Raw genomic sequence first — 8,448 nt, 5'->3', positions numbered from 1 at the left:
TTTTTTTTTTTTTTTTTTTTTATCTCAAGAAAGAATCAGCTAGATAAATTTTGGAGCCCACAGCAAAATAAAAATGTAGAGCCAGTTAGAGAGAGAGAAGCCGGGCGGTGGTGGTGCACGCCTTTAATCCCAGCACTTGGGAGGCAGAGGCAGGTGGATTTCTGAGTTCGAGGACAGCCTGGTCTACAAGGTGAGCTCCAGGATAGCCAGAGCTATACAGAGAAACCCTGTCTCGGAAAAACCAAAGAGAGAGAGAGAGAGAGAGAGAGACAGAGAGAGAGAGAGAGAGAGAGACAGAGAGAGAGAGAGAGAGAGACAGAGAGAGAGAGACAGAGACACAGAGACACACACACACACACACACAGAGAGAGAGAGAGAGAGAGAGAGAGAGAGAGAGAGAGAGAGAGAGAGAGAGAGAATGTGATATTACTATATAAAACTAAAACTATCCCCTTCTGGTGTTTCTCTCAGTTTTTAATGTTCTTTACTTACTATTTAGCATCATTCTATGGCAACAAAATTTGTAAAATGTTAAATAATTGTAGCCAGTTCTGGTGGTATACCTGAGAGGCTGGGACAGGAAGACAATTAAAGATGAGCCTGCTCTGCACAGTAAGTTCTCAGCCAGTCAGGGCTCTATAGCAAGGCCTTGTTGCTGATTTTAAATGGTTAAGTAATTAGTATGACTTTCACCATTTGTATTTTAAAATGTCACTTTAAAAACATCTCAGAATTCCAACTCCTATGTAGACTCACTGAAACCACACATCTCTTATCTGGTGATACTGTGCCAGATGTTGTATCCTATTGCTCAGACCACACCCACAAGCTCCTCAGGGAGCTTCAGAGCAAAGCATTGGTGCCTCATGTGACTAGCTGAGGAAACACTTCCTCGACAGGAGGTGGGCAAGGTCTCATTGTGGAACCTGGGACTCTATCCCATGACATAGGATGTGCATGCCTCTGTTTAGGGCTGGCTGCTGTCAATTTAACTCTGGTGTCTGTTGGGAGCCAGGCCAATCTGCGGATTTCTCCAACGTCCTCATTAAAGGAAAAAGGAAATATTAGTTCTGTGCCTTTGCCCACGGGCAGACTTGACAAGGTCCAGTCTGTGGCTGGAGCCAAGCCTTCGAAGGAGACAATCTGTGGTTTCTGGGAACTTACCCTTGGGCTTTGGTTACCAGTCAGCCCCAGGGCAGCTGGGTCTGAGGCATCCTGAGTTCTCTTTGACAACATTGCTTAATCAGCTTTCTCTGTCCCACTCTCTCCCTGCAAACAGTATGTAAGATGCTGTGTTTCTTAATAAGCTTGCTTGGCATAGGACATAGATTGCACAAGACTTTCTGATCCAGAACTTGCCCATATTCATCTTTTTTTTTTTTGATTCCCTATCCCTCCTCCTCAGGAACTTGTCACCGAGTCTTGAGCTGCTGATCCAGCTCAGGCTCCAGGTTCTGGACTGAAGCATTCTCCTCCAGGAAATGTCAGGGCAGGCATGTCCTTGTTCCACCGCCTGCTGCCCTAGTTGTTGGGAGAATACAACCTCCTAGGATCCTGCAAGCTTCACCCTATAAGGCTCCAAATACACTGATCAGGGGTAAGGGGGTTCATCTTCACTGGCTTGGTCTTTGGATGGATACCAGCTAATATACCATGGCACGTGCAACTGAAGGCATAGTGGTCTTCACTTTGTTTAGTATAGATGCCTAGTTTTCCCCCAAGCTACACCTATACTGGGGCTCTGCCAGGGTATATAGGGTGGCAGAAATAGCCTTGGAAATGTAGGGTTAGATCAGGCAAGGCCCAGGGTGGCAAAGGAACCATTCTATACAGAGCTAGAGGGAGTGGGAAGGAGAGTATCATGTGAGCAGAGGCTGTAAGTTGATCCACAAACTTCACTCTCCCACCGACTTCACAAACAAAGCACGGAATTAAATTATTAAGAATCTTTGGGGCTCAGCACTGGCTGCTCTTCCAAAGGACCTTCTGTAATTCCAGCTCCATGGGATCTGATGCCTCCTGGCTTCCACAGGCACCTGGCATCCCATACATATACCAACATGCAGATGCACGTACATACACGCAATTAAAACTAATAAAGCAAAATGAATTTTTAAAGATTATTAAGACTTTCAGAAGGGCTGCTGCAGACAATAAAACCCACTTGTGTGGGTCTTTTGATTGGGACTTTGTCCAATCCACCACATAAAGCCAAACTGTCCAGGAACACTGTGAAGACGTTGGTATGTAATTCATAAAGAGGTAAAGTCTAAACAAATGTTTTAGAATAAAACTGAGAAGGTAACTTTGAAATTATTGTTCCCTACAGTTCACACACACAAAATTAAATGACTATTTTATTTTTAAATCACCCCTATCATAAACATTTTCAAAAGCCCTTTAAAAATACAGTTTTTGGATTCAGTGGTTAAGAGCACTCGTTACTCACGCAGAGGACCTAAGTTCAATTCTCAGCACCTAACTGGCAGCTTACAAATATCTGTGACTCTGGTTCCAAGGGATCCAAGGCTCCTCCTGGCCTCTGAGGGCACCAGGCACAAATGTAGTGCACAGCCCTACATGCAGGCAAGGTAACCATGCAAATAAATAAGCTTTTAAAAAAGAGATGGCTCGGCAGGTTAAGAGCACTGGCTGCTCTTCCAGAGGACCCGGGTTCATTTCCCAGCACCCACATGGCACAACTCACAACTATTACTCCTCTTCCAGGGGCTCTGACACCCTCATACATACATACATGCAGGTAAAACTCCAATGTACATAAATATAAATAAATAAACTTAAAAAAGAATATTTTTATAAATTCAAATCACATTCAAGCCTGTTGGCTACTATCAGTAATGGTAATATTAGCTATATGTACTCAATTTTTATACATTATGCGAGGCACTTTGTATGAATTCCCTCATCTGACTCCTATATCATAAATAATAAGAACTCTGGCTTCACTTTGCCCAGGATGAGCAGACATAAATATTGAAAATAAAATTTCCAATGCCAAGAGCGGAAAAGCAGCTCACTCTGACGAGCATTTCTTAGAGTAATGTAATATGATTACTTATTATTACAAGGTGTCCACACGCCTCCTGTGGAGAGCAACCTGGAAAACACTTGATAGCTGTAGATGATGAAATACCTTTGAGATTATTCAAAATTCAATTCTCCCTCCCCCCCCCCCCCCCAAATTCTGGAGACCAAAGACATTTGTCTAACACTAATAGCTACCTGTTGACTTGAGACAGTAAAAATCCTATTAAAACAGAAATTCAGGGGCTGGAAAGATGCCTCCCTGGTTAAGAGCACTGACTGCTCTGCCAGAGGTCCTGAGTTCAATTCCCAGCAACCACATGGTGGCTCACGACCATCTGTAGTAGGATCTGATGTACTCTTCTGCTGTGTCCGAAGACAGTTACAGTGTACTCATATACATAAAATAAATCTTTAAAAAAAAAAACAGAAATTCAGAGTCCTGGAACTTTCCTCCTGCTGAGAGCATCCAAATTCTGTTTGGGCAGAGGCCTGACCTGGTCATCAAAGTCTCAGGCTGTGGTGCCTCCAACCACACAGGTGCCAGCACTACTTAGGGAGGAAGGTGAAAAGGCACTGCATTATTTGATGAGTTGAACCAGTAGAATTTGAAGATATAAAATTGGGTTACGGAATGACCTCTGCTATGTGTGTTAGTATTTTGTATTGTTCTGGAAGACATTAATAACTCAACAATTCAGGACACAGAACTAAGAACAATAACATGGATATAGCAATGGACATCTCTGTGATCATTTGCCTCTAACATGATTGTCTACAAAAAAACAAAAACAAAAAACCCCAAACAAACAAACAAAACAACCCCCCCAACCTGAAGAGAATCAGCTGAATAATGCTCAGAATGACCAAGAGTTCAGCTGTCTCTGTCATCTGCCAACAACAGCCAGATTGAAAAGTTGATGAGAAAATTTCTTAATAAGTATTTATGGCCTAATAAAGATTATATGAGAAGTCAGTATATCTTATGAGAGCAGAATAAATAATTGAGATGATGAGATAAAATTATAAAGACATTCTGAGATTGAATGTTGTGCCACTTTGACTATGATATTTGGTGACCAGATATTTGGTCAAGCGTTTATTATGGATGCTTCTGTGAGGGTATTTTTCATTCACATTAAAGTTGGTAGTAGTCTCTGCCGAATGCATAAGCCACATCCAATCATTTGAACTCAGGAAAAGAATATAAAGATTGCCCTCCTGAGTGAGAGGAACCCTTCTGTAAGACTGTCTTTGATTGAACCATCAGGCTTCTGTGTCTTTAGCCCTGCTAGTCGAAAGACAAGATATTAGCTTCTCTGTTCTCAGGCCACAAGGACTTGGACTGAAATGCAAACACTAACAGTCCTGAAGAGCTTGAGGATTTCTGAGCCTCCAGGGTCACAGGTTAATTCCTCCGGATAACTCTTCTCCTTGGAAATAAACCTTACCGGATCTGTTCTCTGGGGAACTGTATTAGGATAAGGGTGGATTATTTCAAATTAATATATAATTTAAAAGTGATTCTGATACACCAGCTGTATTTAAACAATTTAATAGTTCATCTGAAAGGATAAGTTAAAAAAAAAAAAAGGCCTCAAAGGTGTTTTTAGTTTTGTTTTGAAGTAGGTGTTTCCTCCTGTGGTTATTTTCACACATACTTAAGATTTTCTTAAAAGAGAATAATCCATGTGTGGTTATTTAATTAGAAAAGCTCACTGGTGTTACAGAGTATGAAAACATAAGGTAGTTAAAACAAGTGTTTGCAATGACAGCTAGACAGTTTAAAGAGAAAAGAAAATATAAGACCATTAAAAAACATGGCACAATGTTAAATTGGAAGAGATTTTTTTTCAAAGTTTGAAAGCAGTGGAAGGCATAGCAAATAGGAAGATCACTCCTAAATACCTAATAATTAAAACCTTTTGGGCTGGAGAGATGGCTCAGAGGTTAAGAGCACTGTCTGCTCATTCAGAGGTCCTGAGTTCAATTCCCAGCAACCCATGATGGCTCACATCCATCCGTAATGAGATCTGATGCTCTCTCTTGGCATGTAGGTGTACATGCAGATAGGGCACTCAGACATAAAACAAACAAACGAATGAATGAATGAATGAATCTTTATCTTAAAAAAAAAGTCTAGTACACGTAAAACTCAAACTATATGCTGGGAAACATTTACAAATTAACTGACAGTCAAAGAATGCACATTTAAAACACAGAGACTGAAGGGCTAGATTAAAAGAAAGACCTTAGCATAGGACAAAAGAACATACAATTTACAAGTCACCAAATTCTCAATGATAAGCAAACAGAAGTTTCTAGCTTCCAGTGCTGATGGGACAGCTTGATCAAAGCAATCTTCCTAGAGGAAACAACACGGCAAGTTCTTCCTTAGCCAGAATAAAAGGGTCAGGAAGAGGTAGCAAGAGCAGCTACACCATCACACCTGTCTTGGGCTATTGTAATGAGATGTACTAGACTGGGTAATGGATAAGCCATAGAAAGTTGTCCCAACTCTGCAGGCTGAAGAGTCTAGGTCCACTCTGATCTGGGTCCCAATAGTCAGTGTCTGGTACAGGCCTTCTCTCTCTCTCTGCTTCTAAAATCATGCCCTTTGTACTGCATCAAGTGGCAGGGGGTGCTCCCTCACGTTTCTTTAACAGGTCATCATGACTTAGTCTCTTCTGAAAGGCTCCTTTAATATCAAGTTGTAACTAAGTAAGTTGCAATGTATGACTGTGTGTGTGTGTGTCCCTAACCTGCAGTTACCGTGGTAATTATTAGACTGCAGAATATTTACTTTAGTCTTCTTATTTTTGAGTTCTGCCTGTTTGTAGAGGTTTCCTCCATTACTGGGAACTTCAGACCTCAGACTAGATTCAGAATCCTCTCATAGATGCTGAGGTTATTTCCAAAGAAGTTTAACCATGGGGGGAAGACACATCCTGAATGTGGTGGGACTATCCCCTGGACTGTTATGCCAGACTAACTAACATTGGAAAAAAGGAGGAAAAAAATTAAATGGGGAAGATAAAATTATAAAAGGAAATGGGGGAGGAGGAAGCCAGCCTTTATCTCTTGCTGCTTCTGGCCTGATGAAAGTGACCAGCTGAGTCCATGCTCTTTCCACAGGTGACAGAGCTACCAGCAACGCCATGTCTGTAGGGCCTTGATGGACTGCACCTTGTGTCTGGGAGCCAGAACAATTGCTCTTGTTGGGTCTTTTTGTCACAGCAATGAGAAAGTAACTAATGAAGCTGTTCTTGGTAGGGTGTTGCTTTACTAGGACTCTCTTCAGCCCTTGCTAGTCAACTTACTATTGTTCTGGTACTTTTAAGATGGATAAAAGAGCTCAAGTCATTTCCCTGTTGAAACTAACTCTAACACATGTATCTGGTACGTTTCTAGTCTTGTTGACTACTTTGTCTGAGGCCAGAATGACCATTTTAGTTCCTTATTGGTACTTTTTTTCCCTATCATCTTTTGTATATACTATCTATGTCTTCATGAGTAAAGTATATTATCACTAGATAGTAAATACTATTCATTAAAAATTCAGTACTTAGGGGATGGAGACATGGCTCAGCAGTTACTAGCTCTGACTGTTCTTCCCGAGAACCTGTGTACAATTCCCAGCATCCACGTGTTGGCTCATAACCATCTTTAACTCCAGTTCTAGGAGATCTTGACACCTTCTTCTGGCCAAGTGTGTACAGACATATATGCGGACAAGACATAAAATAAATAAGATAAAAAGAAAGACCATTTAAAAAAATCCAGTGTTTTGTTGGAATGTTGAGTTGATCTCTATTTAACATAAAGCATCAATCTGTCATGGCTGTAGCTAAATATCTGAAATGGAGTGACTTTGTTTTTATTTTTGTTTATTCATTTATTTGTTTTGAGAGATGTTCTTACACATCTCAGGATGACCTTGAACCCCTCATCTTCTTGCCTGCACTAAGACCACAGGTGTGTACCACGTCGGGTGTGGGCGGTGCTAAAACAACCATGCCCAGCTCTTTGTGCATGCCCAGCAAGTACCTTACTAATGGGGCTGTATTCCCAACCCCAATATTTGAAACTATAAAGGTTTATTCGGTTCTCAGCTCTGGATTTTTAAAAACATGGTGCTAATCTAGCTTGGCCCTGGTAAGGCCTCAGAGTGGATAAGGCTATAAACAGAACTGTATGTGGGAGGAAAAGCTTACATCGCCAGATGAGGCAAAAGCAAGGTTCAGGGTTTAGTGCCCTCTTTAAATAACTCATTCTAAGATACTGGTCTTCCCTGGAGAGCAGGGCCCACAAGGACCAAGAGCGTCCCACTAGATTCTACTTACAAAGGGTTCCATAACCCCGACACGGACAACACAGGAGACCAAACTTGGAACACATAAACCCTTCTTTCAGAGTCAAACCATATTTACACACAATAGCATGCAATTATTTGCTTGTTAGATTTAATTATTTTTCTATTAAGTGTTTTTTTTTTTTTCTTCCTTGTTTGTACTTTCTTTGCTCATGGGTACTCACATTTTCATCATTGCATTTAATCTGCTTCATGGCTGTATGGGTTATACTGGGCATTAGCTGAAGTAACTGCTACGTCACAGCTGGGATGTAAGGATTTCACAGCAGCCGCCTCCCTCTTAACTTTCTGATTCAATAATACACGGTTATGCTCCAATCAGTTAATTACCTTTTTATACATTTAAAAGGATCATCGATTTACTTAAAGATTGTTTTGTATGCATCCAGGTTATCTGGGGTGGTTTTGTTTTTCACATCTGGACAACTGGATCTTCCGAGGGTGCAAGTCTGTTGCTTCTCTCTGATAATCTTTATCTCAAAGTTTTTTGCCCACCAACACATTGATGAGGCAGTTCTTCCAGATAAAGCTTTCCAGGTTAACCATACTCTTTGCATTTTAATGGGTGAGGCATCCACAGCTTCTGTCACTCAAATGTCACTCTGTGTGTTTGTCATGCTTCCCTTTGGTGCCTACTCTTTTCTTCATCCTGTTACTCTTAGGGAGCTGTTTTATGTGCTTCCACATGTCACTAATGCTGTTTTCTGAATATATTTTTCCTTTGTGCATGTATTTAAACAGCTTGTATCTTCCTGCCCTCAAGTTTAGCAGTCTTTTACTCCTTCCCAATCTTCCCTTAACTCTCTTACAGATACTTATTTGAAATATTTTTCATGGGACATTATTATGTAGCTTTGGTTGGCCTGGAACTATGTAGATCAGGTTGTACTGAAACTCAAAAAGTTCTGCTTGCTTCTGCCTCCTGAGTACTGGAATTATTGACATATAGCACCACACATAGTGGAAAATACACTTTTTGGTCCTATAATTTCCTTTGGCTTTTTAAAGTTTTTTTTTTTTTTTTTTTTTTT

At 40.8% G+C, this 8,448-nt stretch overlaps 1 protein-coding gene across 2 annotated transcripts in view; it reads right to left on the bottom strand.

Annotated features, from left to right (window-relative positions):
- Micu3 (mitochondrial calcium uptake family member 3) overlaps positions 1 to 8,448 on the bottom strand; it is a 94,650-nt gene that overhangs the window by 7,137 nt on the left and 79,065 nt on the right. The window lies entirely within an intron of this gene.

The sequence above is a fragment of the Mastomys coucha genome, unplaced genomic scaffold, assembly GCF_008632895.1.
Source record: "Mastomys coucha isolate ucsf_1 unplaced genomic scaffold, UCSF_Mcou_1 pScaffold22, whole genome shotgun sequence".
NCBI classification, from domain to species: domain Eukaryota; kingdom Metazoa; phylum Chordata; class Mammalia; order Rodentia; family Muridae; genus Mastomys; species Mastomys coucha.
Note: the sequence above shows the minus strand (reverse complement) of the source record. Positions and strands in the feature narration are given on the sequence as shown.